General features: G+C 35.8%; 1 long non-coding RNA gene across 1 annotated transcript in view; it reads left to right on the forward strand.

Annotated features, from left to right (window-relative positions):
* LOC309806807 overlaps nucleotides 1-17,080 on the forward strand; it is a 57,963-nt gene that overhangs the window by 24,012 nt on the left and 16,871 nt on the right. The window contains exon 2 of the long non-coding RNA XR_014294445.1: nucleotides 16,627-16,806. This is a non-coding gene — a long non-coding RNA (uncharacterized lncRNA). The remainder of the gene's footprint in view (nucleotides 1-16,626; nucleotides 16,807-17,080) is intronic.

Below are 17,080 nucleotides of genomic sequence, written 5' to 3' on the forward strand. Positions count from 1 at the left end.
CTCCCAAACTCATTCTATGAGCCCAGTATCACACTGATACCAAAACCAGACAAAGATGTCACAAAGAAAGAAAACTACAGGCCAATATCACTGCTGAACATAGATGCAAAATTCCTCAACAAAATAATGGCAAACAGTATCCAAGTCATATTAAAAGGATCATACACCATGATCAAGTGTGGTTTATCCCAGGAATGCAAGGATTCTTCAATATACGAAAATCAACCAATGTAATAAACCATATTAACAAATCGAAGGAGAAAAACCATATGATCATCTCAATAGGTGCAGAAAAAGCTTTCAAAATAATTCAACACCGATTTATTATAAAAACTCTTCAGAAAGTATGCATAGAGGGAACTTACCTCAACACAATAAAGGCCATATATGACAAACCCACAGCCAAAATCATTCTCAATGGTTAAAAATTGATATAATTTCTTCTAAGATCAGGAACAAGACAAGGCTGTCCACCCTTACCACTATTATTCAATATAGTTTTGGAAGTTTTAACCACAACAATCAGAGAAGAAAAAGAAATTAAAGTATTGAAAAATGGAAAAGAAGTAAAGCTGTGACTGTTTGCAGATGACATGATTCCATACATATAGAATCCTAAAGATGCTACCAGAAAACTACTAGAGCTAATCAATTAATTTGATAAAGTAGCAGGATACAAAATTAATGCACACAAAGAGCTTGCATTCCTATACACTAATGATGAAATATCTGAAAGAGAAATTAAGGAAACACTCCCATTTACCACTGCAACAAAAAGAATAAAATACCTAGGAATAAACCTACCTAAGGAGATAAAAGACATGTATGCAGAAAAATATAAGATGCTGATGAAAGAAATTAAAGATGACCCAAATAGATGGAGAGATATAGCATGTTCTTGGATTGGAAGAATCAACATTGTGAAAATGACTATACTACGCAAAGCAATCTACAGATTCAATGCAATCCCTATCAAACTACCACTGGCATTTTTCACAGAACTAGAACAAAACTTTCACAATTTATATGGAAACACCAAAGACCCTGAAGAGCCAAAGCAATCTTGAGAAAGAAAAACAGAGCTGGAAGAAACAGACTCCAAGACTTCAGACTATACTACAAAGCTATGGTAATCAAGACAATCTGGTACAGGCACAAAAACAGAAATATAGATCAATGGAAGAGGATAGAAAGCCCAGAGTTAAACCCGTGCACATATGGTTACCTTATTTTTGATAAAGGATGCAAGAATGTACAATGAAGAAAAGACAACCTCTTCGATAAATGGTACTGGGAAAACTGGACAGCTACATATAAAAGAAAAAAAAATTAGAACACTCCCTAACACCATACACAAAAATAAACTCAAAATGGAATAAAGACCTACATGTAAGGCTAGACAATGTAAAACTCTTAGAGGAAAACATAGGCAGAACACTCTATGGCATAAATCACAGCAAGATCCTTTTTTACCCACCTCCTAGAGAAATGGAAATTAAAAATAAATAAATAAATGGGACTGAATGAAACTTCAAAGCTTTTGCACAGCAAAGGAAACCATAAACAAGATGAAAAGACAACCCTCAGAATGGGAGAAAATATTTGCCAACGAAGCAACTGACAAATGATTAATCTCCAAAATTTACAAGTAGCTCATGCAGCTCAATATCAAAAAAACAAACAACCCAATCCAGAAATGGGCAGAAGGCCTAAATAGACATTTCTCCAAAGAAGGTATACAGATTGCCACAAACACGTGAAAGAATACTCAACATCATTAATCATTAGAGAAAGGCAAATCAAAACTGCAATGAGTTATCACCTCACACCAGTCAGAATGGCCATCATCAAAAAATCTATAAACAATAAATGCTGGAGAGGGTGTGGAGAAAAGGGAACACTCTTGCACTGCTGGTGGGAATGTGAATTGGTACAGCCACTATGGAGAACAGTAGGGAAGTTCCTTAAAAAACTACAAATAGAACTACCATACGACCCAGCAATCCCACTACTAGACATATACCCTGAGAAAACCATAATTCAAAAAGAGTCATGTACCACAATGTTCATTGCAGCACTATTTACAATAGCCAGAACATGGAAGCAACCTAAGTGTCCATCGACAGATGAATGGATAAAGAAGATGTGGCACATATATACAATGGAATATTACTCAGCCATAGAAAGGAACAAAATTGAGTTATTTGTAGTGAGGTGGATGGACCTAGAGTCTGTAATGTAGAGTGAAGTAAGTCAGAAAGAGGAAAACAGATACCATATGCTAATATATATATATATATATATATATATATATATATATATATATATATGGAATCTTAAAAAAAAAAAAAAAAAACTGGTTCTGAAGCACCTAGAGGCAGGATAGGAATAAAGACCCAGACGTAGAAAATGGACTTGAGGATACAGGAAGGGGGAAGGGTAAGCTGGGAAGAAGTGAGAGAGTGGCATGTACTTATATATACTACCAAATGTAAAATAGATAGCTAGTGGAAAGCAGCCACAGAGTACAGGGAGATCAGCTCTGTGCTTTGTGACCACCTAGAGGGGTGGGATAGGGAGGGTGGTAGGGAGATGCAAGAGGGAGAGGATATGGGGATATATGTATATGTATAGTTGATTCACTTTGTGATACTGCAGAAACTGACACACCATTGTAAAGCAATTATACTCCAATAGAGATGTTAAAAAAAAAAAAACTTTCAATCTTTTCACCATCAAGTAATAGGTAATTCTTAGTGATTAACAAACCAGTGACCAACTTACAAGTGCCCAGAAAATATGACAACAACAAAGTGAAGGGACCAGATGGAAGTGGCAGTGTAAATGTGGAGATATGCATGTCTCTCCAATGTTTCACACCAGGCTTAGCTTGCGGTCAACACTCAGTAAATGTTAAACAACAATAATAATAATAGGTACCATCTGGATGCCAAATTTAGAGTGGTAGAATCATACAGGCCAGACTTCCCTTACTGATTATTCCCAATGCGTACAGCATTTTTCTTAGCTCAGTTAATAGGATATTCTTTCAGTCACTCAGGCAAAAAGTCACCTTTATCTTTAATTCTCCCTGCTTCACCATCACTCAGAAACCCTTTCAGAAATCTACCTGTCTTCAGTCTCCTTCTCTTCTAAACCAGACATAGCATTGCTGTTATTGTTTCCATAAAAAATGCAAGTCTATATTACTAACTCAGAAAACCTCTGATCATGTTCTGTTACCTACGAGGATAAAATCATAATATTTTAACTTGGTATATAAGACTTTTTAATTTCCTCAACTCATGTTTCCAACATAATATCATGCTACGTCACTTGAAAATCTTCTCCTGCTTTCTATTTGCCTCACATATGAGGCTAATGAATATTTTTTAAAAGATACCAAAAAAGAACCCTCATGTATTTCTAAGTACTCACACTTTTCTCATATGGAATGATCTTCTTATCTCTACCTGTTTGATTTCTATGCATTCTTCAAAGGTCAAGTTAAAGTCATCTCTTGTGTGAGAACATCACTGGTCGTCCCATGAGAATCTAATTTCTCTCTTTCATCTTCCTTTAATATATTGTTTTTGATCTTCATACCATATTATAGTCTGCTTTTTCTTAATAATTATAGCTAAAATTTATTAAACACTTATTATGCATCATATATTCTTCTAAGTTCTTTTATTATTATAGTAATAATATTATATATTAACACACAATCTTCACAACAATCCTAGAAGAGCATTATTAACCATTTTACAGATGAGAGACCTAAAGTATAGAGCAATCAACTAATTTGAGCAGAGATAGTAAGTGACAGGGCTGAGATTTGAACCCAGAGTGCCTGCTCTCAACTGCTAGACTCGTGGTGGGCTACCTGTCTTGCTACTAGATTCTGAGCTACTTGAGAGCATATGATTCTCTTAACACCACTTCATCAAGTTCTACCTTGACCCCATCCCCCATCCCACATAAATATCCGATTCCTCACAGCACCTAACAGAGCTTCTTATAGCTGGCAAATAATTATGCTATGAAAAGGAAAAAGAAAAAAAAAATGATTCAACTGGTATCACTTAAAGACATTATTTTCAGTATTATTATTATTAAACTATTATTATCTCAACAAAGAAAAATTAAAGCATCTCTTATTTATTCTACCCTTTACCCTCCAAGAATAGAGACTAAGTAGGCTCTGGAGTTATTGAGTTCTAGGCTATCTTCCCCACAAGGAATAATTAATAGCATTTTATGTTTTATGTACTCTAACTGGAATTGGAGCTACTCTGAAGACATTCACAACATACACAAGTTCTGGAAGGCTTAGGCCCTTGAGGGAATTAGGTCGAATTATTCACAAGGAAGCCTATGGACTAGAAAAGAGGAGAGTGCTATGGACTGAAGGTTTGTGACCCCACCAAAATTCATCTGTTGAAATCCTAACCTTCATTGTGATGTTATTAGGAGGTGGTGTCTTTGGGATGTAATTATTCATTAGGATGGAGACCACATGAATGGGATTAGTGTTCTTATAAGAAGAGATAGAAGAGTTTGCTCCCTCTCTCTCCGCTTTCTACTATATGAGGATACAGCCATCTGCAAATAAGAAAGCAGGATTTTACCAGACACTGGATCTGCCAGCACCTTGGTCTTGGATTTCCGAGGCTCCAGAACCATAAGAAATAAGTGTTTGTTGTTTAAACTACCGAGTTTATTGTAATATGCTATAGCCGCCAGAGCTGACTAAAACAGAGAGTAACCCTGGAAACTGGCTAGACGTGGTCTCTCTAAAAACTGGATAGAAAACAGCCATGCAGGTTCCTTTAGAAGCTATGCTCAAACAACTTCAGCTCTAGGGGATCCCTGTGTTCCAGGAACACTAAAACCATGAAACTCATAGTTCACAACACACTGCCTGAAAAACCAAAGGAAACAATGATACTGATGAAAATAACCAGACTCTAAGACTTCTCTAAATGTACCTATTTTTAGGACCATGTAAGTGCCAAAAAAGGAAAGCTGTCCTTTAATCATTGATAATCAACTTCTTGACAATCCTACTGAGCTGAGAGTATATAGGAAATTTAATTTATAAAAATAAGGAAATGTTGTAGAACAATTAATACCTATTAGAGTTCTTGAGTGAATTGATCACTCAAACCACAGTTTGGAAGCCACTTGTAAAATAAAAGTTTATTGAGAATAGACAATATTTTGCTTTGCTTGATTTTGATAGATCATAAAATCCATTGGTAGAGAAATAACAGTGACAATATGGTTAATTCCATTTAAACTTTTATGAAATTACATAATTAAATAAGAAATTATAAGAAACTGAATAGACTATCATTTTTCTTTCTTAAAAGAATCACACAAAAATGGAAGAATTTACAATTTATTTTGAAATATCCCTACTTGACTAAATCCTAATCTTGTCAATTCTTCATACAGGAATAATGCCAGAGGAGTAAAAGCTGTATGTGAAAAGATGTCCATCACACTATTATTTATAAAATAATAAAGTTAACCAAAATTGTATAATTTATTCAAATTGGGCCACTCTTTAGAGAGAAAGATAGCACTAAAAATGAACAGGCATTTATTGATCTATAACAGTCATAAATTAGGACTATCTTTTGAAGACTGGAAACTATGGTTACATCAATAATGAACTTAGTTAGGTAAATTACAGTCCACTCATTTAAAATAATGGTATGGAGACTATGCTTAAAATTCATGTTCAATTCAACTCAATAAATATGTATTACACAATGAGTATATAGCAGTGAACATGTTCCTTGTCCTTATGGAACTGAAATTTTATTGGCTTATGAAACTGTATCTATAGTGTGACTTCCCCATATAAATATTCTTAGCATATATATACTAATAATTAAAAAATTAAGAATTTGTGACTTTTAAGGTGATGAATAAAATTTGGGGTGTTTTTTTACCTTTTATTTGTGTTATTTCTACAATATTGTTTAGACAATACATTTAGAAATGATAAGTAATGAACTTGAATATTCAATCCATTGGCATTAAAAATTAGAGTTAATTGGTAAATATTTATTGAGCTCTACTAGGTAATAGGTATTGTGATAAATGTTTCACTTATATTTCTTCCTTTAATTCTTACAATAACTGCATGTGATGAGCTTGAGGCTTAGAGGAATTAAGTGATTTGCCAATGGTCAAACACAGGATAAATAGCTAAATCGAGCATCAAAATGTTGATTCTGAAAGCTGGGCTCTTAATCACTATTGCTCACCCACTGGAGAAGGCCCTGTTCTGTGGATGTTCCACACCTCACTTAATTTCCTATTGGTTTCAAGCTTAACATTAAGCACTCAAAATAAAAGCCTTAAATCTGGCTGTGACCCAATGCAAGATCTCCCAGGAGATTGCTAGCCTGGTATCAGAGATCCCAGATGGGAAAGCCATATAAGCCACTTTCCTAAGCTTACTTTGGCAGCCAGATGGAAACTGCAAGTGAACAAAACCAAACTGTACAGCTCAAATATGCAGGATTGATTCAACTCAAATTCTTTTATTTTAAGTTAAATTTTTTTTAAAGTGAAAATCATGGGATGGATAACTGTCAAATTAGAATTTTTTTTTTTTTTTTTTTTTTTTTTGCGGTATGCGGGCCTCTCACTGTTGTGGCCTCCTCCGTTGCGGAGCACAGGCTCCGGATGCGCAGGCCCAGCGGCCATGGCTCACGGGCCCAGCCGCTCCGCGGCATATGGGATCCTCCCAGACCGGGGCACGAACCCGTATCCCCTGCATCGGCAGGCGGACTCTCAACCACTGCGCCACCAGGGAGGCCCTAGAATTTTTTTTAATGTTGTCTTTTGACTATAAAACGTAGCCCTCTAAATCATAGTGAGGAATTGGAAAGATAATGCCTTACTTCAATACATTTAACCCTTTTGATAGGCAACTTTCATGGTTTTCCCCTTAGGTCTTTGTGTTTTCCTCATGTTTTTTATCCTGCTTTCACTTAACCATATTTGATAGATCAGGTACCCATCACCCGATAAGAAGGCAAAAGGTTTCTTCCTTCTCAATAAAGGGGTAGGGAATTCCCTGGTGGTCCAGTGGTTAGAACTTGGTGTTTTCACTGCCAGGGGCCCAGGTTTGATCCCTTGTCGGGGAACTAAGATCCCACAAGCTGCAGGGGAAAGCCAAAATAATAATAATAATAATGGGGTAAACCCAGATGCCATTGGAAATAAGATTATTTATAGTTTAACCTTAGTTGTAAAGCTTAGATTCTCCCTCATCCTGCCCTGCTGCTTAAACATTTCTAGGATAAAGTATTAATATCAGCACTTAGAAAATGTTCCCTCTTCCGCAAATTCAAAGGACATACTTTTTACTATAAAAATGTTCTAGGCTAAATCTTTATTCCATCAGTCATCACGCTGTGTAAGCTTGGACAATTTATGTAATCTCACTGACCTTCAATATCAGTGAGTAAGGGAACTAAAGGTAAAGATGGTTTGGTGGATAGAAGTCAGCTTATAAATGTTGTCCATTAAGGCAATATCTCAGATTTTATTCTGCAGTAGAAATATAATTTCTGTGGGAGGTTTTGTTTTTCTTCTATAAGCCCTGACATTAATGGCTGTGTGTATATGACGTGTTGTGTCTGTGATGACTATATGTAGGTCTTCGGTTTTCTACCATGAGTTTTCTGTGTCTGTGTCTATGGTCTATATTCTCTTTGGTGATTGCCCACTTTTTTGATACTGAATGATCTCCTTTAGTTCAAAAATGTCTCATTTGCAGTTTAAATTTTATCAAATGAAAAATGCACCTCTGTTGAACAGAAATTTGCATATATAATATAAAATGAATTTAAAATCTTCCCTCTATCACATGGGGCTCCACCCCAAAGTGCAGGATGTCTTCTAGTTTTAGTGCAGTTCCATGTAATTACTTTATGTTAGAGATCATGTGTGAATGGCTACTGAGTGTGGAAAACAAAAATTACCAAGTATAAAATGGAAGAGTTTATTAGTAACATTTTAAGAGAAGTCACCAAAGGCTACCTTTAAGAGACATTTTTCAAAATATGTAAAAGGCATACTACTGTTTTTAAAACCTATTTAAGCAATCTTTCCTCTCCTGCTCTCCATACTTTTACAGAAAAGATTAGAAGCATCTTACAATAAAAGCCACATTATGGGCTTCCCTGGTGGCGCAGTGGTTGGGAGTCTGCCTGCCGATGCAGCGGACGCGGGTTCATGCCCCGGTCTGGGAAGATCCCACATTCTGCAGAGCGGCTGGGCCCGTGAGTCATGGCCGGTGAGCCTGTGCGTCTGGAGACTGTCCTCCGCAACCGGAGAGGCCACAGCAGTGGAAGGCCCAAGTAACACCAAAAAAAGAAAAAAAAAAGCCATATTATGTTGTAAAGCTAGATATTAAAATAATTTGGGGGAAGGGACTTGGGCTAGGGGAAAAAATAAATTTATAGAAAGACTAAATTAACAATAGTTACTGTAATTGAACATTAAGTATAGCTCACAAACATTTTATGGGGAAGATATAGAAACTTTTGTATCAAGTCTTCCATTGAAATTATAATGTCTGATTCTTTTCTACCATTTAGGGAAAATTAATAACTTATCTGGATTTTAATTGTGGAAGAGCAGCCCTACCGGGGTCTCTGAGGAAGAAATTATGCCAAAGTTTCACAAAAGGGGAAGAAAGGGAAGAGACAATTATTTGATCAGTGAGAGAGATACAGCTAGACCTGGAAGGAAAAGTTGGATTCTCTATGGGTAGAGTGTGGAAGTGTCAGAGGACTCAGGGGTGATGACAACTTGCACTCTACCCCACATAGAGAATGGGCTGGATACCTGTGAGAGGGTCAGGCCAATGTATGTGCAGGATGGCTTTTCAGTACCACTCCTTGTGAGTAACAGTAGTTATGCCACTGGGTATAGCCTTTGAGCAAAAAATGGTAAAATGCTAACATTCAAAAGCTACATCTTAAAAAAAAAGCTACATCTTATAGCAGAGGGAGCAGAGCTAACCATGTGACCACAGTAGCAAAAGGACCCTGCATGTTCCCACTATCCTGACACCAAGTAAGATTGATGAACACCATCATGAGTAACACAAGATACTCTGTTAGCATGGGTGATAGGGTCTCAGATCTAGGTTTTAGTCAACCTGGAAAAAAATGTAAATGTGGTATTTCTTACACACAGGTTTTACAGAATAAATTCATAATGCTACATGTAAAATGAACTATATCGTAATAAGATTTTCCTACTGAAAATACCATGTGTCATCTATGAAAATGTTAAATCTCTGCCATCTGCAGATCTGTTTAAATATTTTTGAAAACAAGCTTCTTTGAAAGATTCACAAAGTAAAGCCTTTAAGTATAAATCTTGTTTCCAAAGATGAGGTATTTTCAGTTTTGAATATTCAGCAAAATGTAGGTGATGTCTTATAAGGGAAAGATTGAAAAGAATATGGACATTAATTTAAATTCAACAGCTTTTTCAGGTGGATGTATGGATATCTTTGCTGCATGGCAAAGCATTTGCAGAACCTCCCACTCACTCAACTACTGGGATTAAATCCCATCATACTTCCAGTTAAACAAATTTTCAGACCACTTTTCTTCAAATCTTGACATCTTGCAGATGTCAAGACAGCTTGGTACTAGACATCTAAATGGAAAAGATATGAATTCCAGAAATCCCTCAGCTAGTACTTTTGTATAATTCATCCTGAATATTAATTATCTCTTTTCAGCTGAAAAGTGGTGTAAAAAGATTAATGACTTTTTTTTTGACAAACTGTCTCCTTGATTTTTTTTTTTTTTTTGGCAATAGTGAAGAGATGTAAATATTTAAGTAGACGTATTTTGAGTGTGCTGCATGTGAAAATTCACCAAAATATTTTTTATACATTTTTATTATATAATTAGAAACAAACCCTACAATCAATATCTGTACTTTTGAGACCTATAAAAGATACCTCTTAATGTGCTACTTCAAAGCTTCTTGGCCTCATTTGTTTCCTCTTTGTACTCTCTGCTGTGAGTACCAGCTTTGCATGGGTTATGATAGCACTGTCCCTGGCACCTATGTCACATATCCCATTTTCTGCTCCCAAGTCTCCCCTGTTAATTGGAAGGCTTGAGTAGCTAAGCACCCATGAAGCACAACTGAGAATTGTCCATCCTTGGGTGAAACATTGATAAATGGGAAACAGAAACTAGTGAGTAATTCTCCTTCCCCACCACCCCCAAGATTGGCTCTCCTGGGATGAAGTTTATGCAGATACTGGTGGCTGGGATATCAGCAGTCAATTGTATTTTGTAGCAGCCAAATCAATAGCATGTCACAGTAATTGGCTTTTTGTTTTCATCTGCTTCACTCACCTTTTCCCTCACTCCTGCCACCTGGTATTATACTTCCCAATAACATGGTTTCATATAAGCCCTTTAGCTCAGGTTCTTCTTTCTGTGGAACTCAGGCTGAAACAAGACTCTCTATAAATTTCTCTGTCAGTTTTTAATTCAATTATTATATATTGTTAAAATACAAAATGTATTTAATCTTTTCTTAATTTTGAAAAGAATGCTGTATATTTACTTTGAAAAATAAAAGATTATTTAATTAAAAGTAAATGTGTCATATTTTTATTTTAAATTTATTCATATATAATCATGATGTGGGCTACTATAAATAGGATTCTGTTTTAAAAATGTGTAATTTTTGAGTGAGCTGATGAGGATGATTATAATTTTTGTGACTTTCTGAATAAAAATAAAAAAATAAAAAAAACTATAACAGAAAAAAAGTGTATAATTTTTTAAGAAGGATTCAATGCAAAAAAATGAAGAGCAAAACCTAGGTAAAACATTACAAAATGAAAATGAGCAGACAATTGATTACTTGTATTAAATGTTACTGATGATTCTAGTCCAAAATTTCAACATAGGAGGCTTCTGAGCTCACCTACTCCCATGGACACACCAAATCTACAGCTACACAAGAGTCAGTTCCCTCTGAAAAAAATCCAGAAGCTAGCTGAGTGAATTCTATACATTGAGCAACAAGAAAATACTCAAAATGAAATGGAAGGAAAGGCTGAGACACATTCCGGCCATCAACCTCAGTCTTACCACAGCAACATGTAATTGGGAGGGAATTCACAACTCACAGTTTCTCTCTGAGGGGCAATTGGTTTGGACCCAACATCAAGTCCTCCAAGTTTTAAGAATTCCACCTGAAAGATAGAACCCCAAAACACCAATGAGGTTCGAGTCCACAAGACCCACAAGATTACAGCAAATGAAGAAAGAGTTCTTAACAGGCTCAAGAGGACTTGCTGTGGCTATCTCCAAGTGCCTTTAGGTCAGGCTTCTAATTTAATTTCCATCTAAGGGCTCTAATGGAAACAGTAGACAACATGCAAGAGCACATGGATAATATAATGAGAGAATTTTCAAGAAAGCATCAAAAAGAAATTTCAGAGACCAAAAATGTTCTTTATTTAGAAATATAGAAGGTATTTGATGGGCTCTGGACATGACGGTAGACTGGACATGGCTGAGGAAGGAATCTCTGAGCTAGAGAATGTAACAGTAGAATCTTCAAAAACATAGAATTCCTTTATTCCTTTTTAATTTCTGTGGAATCTGTAGTGATGTCCCTCTTTTCTTCCTAACATTAGTAATTGTATCTATCTCCTTTTTTTCTTAGCTTAGCTATAGGCTTATTCATTTTATCAATCTTTTCAAAGAATCAGCTTTTGATTTCATTGATTCTATTGACTGAGCATTTAATAGGATTCCACTTTCTTTCCTTTCTTAACATATCTATTATATCAATACTTTGTTTACTTTCTTTAGTGACTGCCCTTGAGTTTGCAATATACATTTACAGCAAATCCAAGTCCACTTTCAAATAACATTATACCACCTCACATGTAGTGCAAGTACATTATTATAACAAATAATTCTAATTCCTTCCTGTCATCCCCTGTAATATTGCTATCATTCATTTTGGTTACACGTAAGCTATAATCATTGAATACATTGTTGCTTTTATTATTTTCAACAGATTTTCTTTGATCAATTAAAAATAAGACAAATAAAAGTTTCTATATTACTTTCACTCTTTTCTTTATGTAGATCTGAGTTTCTGACCTATATTATTTTCCTTATCTCTAAAGAACTTCTTTTAACATTTCTTGCAAAGCAAGAAATCCCCTCAATTTTTATTTGTCTGAGAAAATCTTTATTCCTCCTTCAATTCTAAAGTATAATCTTGCAGGGTAAAAATTTGGTTTCAGATCGAACAAATGCAAATTTATTGTAAACTGTGAAGTATCAGGTAAATTATTTAAAATCAATCTCTCTCTCTCCCCCACCACCTTTCTCTCTTCCTCCCTTCCTCTCTCTTGAGCCTATTGGATCTCTTTCTCTGGAGAACTCTCATACAGGGACATACATTAATAAATCACAGGTGGCCTCTAGAACCTGGCAAAAACAAGGAAACATATTCTCCTCTGGAGCCTCCAGAAGGAACCAGCTGTGCTGACACATTGAATTTAGCCCAGCGAATCTAACTTTGGACTTCTAGTAACCAGAATTGTGAAAGAATACACTTGTGTTATTGTAAGCCACCAAGTTTGTGGTAATTTTTACCCCAGCCCTAGGAAACTAAGGCAGGACCTTATCCTCACTTAATTAGTAAATTATTCCTGTTCTAATATATGTTTTTTTAGATAACAATACTTCTCCTCTTATCTAAATGACAAGTATAACTGACTCAACATGTGTCTCCCTTTACGTTATTTCAGCTTCCCTTTTTATTTCAGTTTTTGTTGTGTCAACCTACTGTGTGCAAGTGTAATCCAAGTATAAGTCACTTCACCTCAGCTGTATGGAATAAATTTATTTATTTTCCTGTGTTTTTCTTCCACGGCCTGAGGTATAATGGCCAGAAAATCATCAGCCATTCTGACATGGAAAAAGTCTCAAATTTTGAGGAAGTTAAACCTTGCATAGCTGCTTTTAACCAATGAGGGATAGAAACCAATGGAAAAATAACTTCCTTCTTCTGCAATTCAGGGAAAATAAATAAGTACTCTCTACCTGGTTCCTCCAGGGAACCAGATCTCTCTATCTCTAGCTACTCACCGTGGTGATTAACATGAAAATTTACTTCCTTCCCACTACCACTCCTACTCCTTGGGATCACTTTCAAAAATAAACCATTTGCATGGAGGCCCATATTTCATGCCTGACTTTTGGAGAAACCAGTCTAAGATGGCTGGTAACAGAAAAGACCCTGGAAAGCACACCATCAGATTAGGATTTTAAACTAGAACACTCACCAGTCAGATAGCAGTGAGGACTACATTGCTGGTGGTAAGTGGGATGATAACTCTTGCATGTCATAGCCTTATATTTACTAAGAATCTTACCAATGATAGATTAAAATAAGGTATGGACAGAAGAATAAACTTTAGCTTCTGAGTCAGTTTTAAAGGGTTGATATTTAAATATCACATAGGGACAATAGTAATTCTAAAGATTGTCATTTGGCTGGCTTTTATTTACAGCTTCAAAAGTTTTAAAATATAAAGTGATAGACTCAGGTAGTTATACTTTGAAAATAAAAAAGAAAGCCTCCATGGCAACGTGTATAAAGACCATCATCTCCTGTAGCTAAGGCAGAGGCCCAATTTTTAATTATAAAGGTAGCACAGTTACAACTAATTCTATAACCTTAATAGGTCTCTTATGTCAAAGACAAGGTGCTAATAGAAAAAGAATGAGACTCGAGGCCTGTAGTGGGACCATTTGATTGAACGAGCTTAGAACTTCTAACTTCTGGATTCTCCTGAGTAGTCTGACCCAGCAGAGGCAGTTTCCTTTCCCTTGTAACAAAAAAGATGCCTCTCGTTCCCTGGAGTTTCTGTAAAGACATCTGATATTTTTGCTTTGCAAGATCATATTTGATTTCATCAAAAATGCCCTTGCTTCCCTTTATTGTCTCCACAATAATAAATACAGTTGGCTTGAACAGGAAAATAAAGCCCTTATTTCAGGAGGAAGTAGACAGAGAGAGAGAGGGAGAGAGAGGATCACCAAGTAAATGGGATAAAATGCTAACAATAGATGAATTGGGGTTAAATTTTTATGGATGTTCTTTGTTCTCCTTTTATTTTTGCAACTCTTTGTAAGTTGAAATTATTTCCAAATAAAAGTTTTAAAAATGTATATCTTCCAAAATGCACTTTAAAGAAATGAGAAAAAATAAGGTTTTTCCTCAAGAGATTCCTAAATGCTACATCTCTAAGGAGAGCAAAAGTTAGACAACTATTCTTTGACTTTAAGATATTAAAGGGGGCTAAAATCTTTAAAAAATTCACACACAATATCCCCAAACACATTTCAGGAATAAGTTTTACATGATTAGTCGGATGAGTAGCTTTTTATATGTAATAAAACCACTTTCCTTAGACATGCCGGAGCAGGAGATTGTGAAATTGGTATGAGCTGGTTCAAAAGTAATCCGAGTCCTTGCTTGCATTCCAAACAAGGAAGATCAAAAAGTAAGCTCAAGGAGCGAGTTGTTCCTTAAATATTTGACTTCCTTGACCCTAAAAAATACCTGAATTTTAAGGGACAAAATAATATCCATGAAATTGAATTTCCTAAGACCTTAAAATGTAAGATGTAATGTAAATGTCCAAAATGAATACCTTCTTAACTTTAGCTAAAAACTATTAGAAAAGTATCTTGCATTTTTTTTGAGTTTATAATATATGACAGGGAAAATAATTTAAAAAATAGGTCTGAGATTGTTTTATTATTCCATCTGATGAAATATTTTCATGCACTTCTATAATCTAATGTCCACATTACAAACGGTAAAGTGCTTCAACTAATATATAATGTCATCCTGTTGGAAATATTTAGGATGAGTGGTTCTTTATTTCTCTAATCTAACCACTGCTTGTCTGCCTCTTCATTGCAAAATTGGCATTCTATGTATATTGTGAAACAAAAGAGACATTTAAAACCTCTTTTTGTGAGATAAGTCTCATAAGGCTAGGCATGTGGAGATGAAAACATGTCTCTCATTGCAGAGATAATAATTCCTAGGGAAAGTCTTAACAGTTCTTTCTCCTTTCTCTCACTTTCCAGAAGCAGCAGTTTAGGGCTTAACTGCTTAATCAGTTCAAGCTCCCATATTAGGTGAGCTATAACAGCAAATTAAGACTTCTAAGTTGTGCTAAAAATATCAGGTGATTCTCTACTCTGGGATAGGCAAACTATATTTGTCCTACAGGTCATACGTTCAATAACTAAATTTTATTTTAACCCACTTACTTTACATCAAAATAAATTGTGGCCTAGACAGGGGAGGTAACTTGTCCAAAGATGAGCTGGAATTAGCATCCAGGCATCCTGTTTCAGTCTAACATTATATGCATCACACCTAGAAAACTGTTCTTGTTTATTCTGGCTTTACCCTGCTGGTGACTTCAGCCTGAATACAAGGAGAAAGTTCAGACTCCTTGTGTTGATGACGATACTTGAATGATTGTCTATATATTAGTTTTAATGTGGAACAGGATTGTTCCCATGTGAAATCTAACTGGGTCTGCAGAGTTCAAACTGGTTGTAACTTTTTGGGTGGTTGATGCTCGACTTTAGCTTAAGTCTTCAACATATATTGTTTTTGCTATTAAAAATGGATTTTTAGAGCTGCCCCATTGGCACAGTGGTTGAAAGTCCGCCTGCCGATGCAGGGACGGGTTCGTGTCCCGGTCCGGGAGGATCCCACATGCCGCGGAGTGGCTGGGCCAGTGAGCCATGGCTGCTGAGCCTGCGCGTCTGGAGCCTGTGCTCCACAACGGGAGAGGCAACAACAATGAGAGGCCTGCATACAGCAAAAAAAAAAAAAAAAAAAAAAAGGATTTTTAGTATTTCAAGATAAAGTAGAGACTAGGAAAACGATAGAAAATACGAACATAACTAAATGTTGTTTTTTTGAAGAGATAAAGTGCATTGACAATTCTTTAGCTAGTTTAACCCCAAAAAAGAGAGAAAAGACTCAAATAAACAAGATTGTGAATGAAAGAGGAGGCATTACAACTGATACTATAGAAATTCAAAGAATCATACTAATATGAACAATTATACACCAAAAAAATTTGGATAACATAGACGAAACGGATGAATTCCTAGAAACATAGAACTTACCAAGACTGAATCATAAAGAAACAGAAAATCTGAACAGACTAATAGCAAGTAATGATGTTGAAGCAATAATCATAAACCTCCCACTTGTTCATCATAAACATCCTACTTGTGAATTTTACTAAACATTTTAAAAAGAATTAACACCAATCTTTCTCAAACTCTTCAAAAAAATTAGAGAGGAAGGAACACCTTAGGATTGTAAACTCTTGTTATGAGAAATACCCATGGAAAAATTTGAGGCCTACATTGATGTTGTATTCTTCCAAAGAGAATTTGTGTTTTCTTCTGCCACATGACTGGGTATGCTATCAACTTGGGATCTTTTTATTTTATTTATTTATTATTATTATTATTTTTGCAGTATGCAGGCCTCTCACTGTTGTGGCCTCTCCCATTGTGGAGCATAGACTCCGGACGCACAGGCTCAATGGCCATGGCTCACGGGCCCAGCTACTCCACGGCATGTGGGATCTTCCTGGACTGGGGCATGAACCCGTGTCCCTTGCATTGGCAGGCAGACTCTCAAAAACTGCGCCACCAGGTAAGCCCATTAGGATCTTTTTAAATAAAATTCTGAGCTTCAGTTTTGTTGGATCAATTAGGTACGTAACCCTGAGTTACATAACCATATGAGAATCAGCTTATGTTTGTAGGGCAATTATGGAATCTGAACTGACACTGGATCTAAAACATGGGTTCACAATACATTGTATACCCCTTATTAGGATGAGAACTTGTGGAAACCAGGTGATAAATGGAATTATGGTCCAAATATATCTTACTATATGTGAAACAGGTCCTTGGACACATCCTCA

Source organism: Mesoplodon mirus (genome assembly GCF_964341445.2).
Source record: "Mesoplodon mirus genome assembly, chromosome: 6".
Lineage (NCBI taxonomy): Eukaryota > Metazoa > Chordata > Mammalia > Artiodactyla > Ziphiidae > Mesoplodon > Mesoplodon mirus.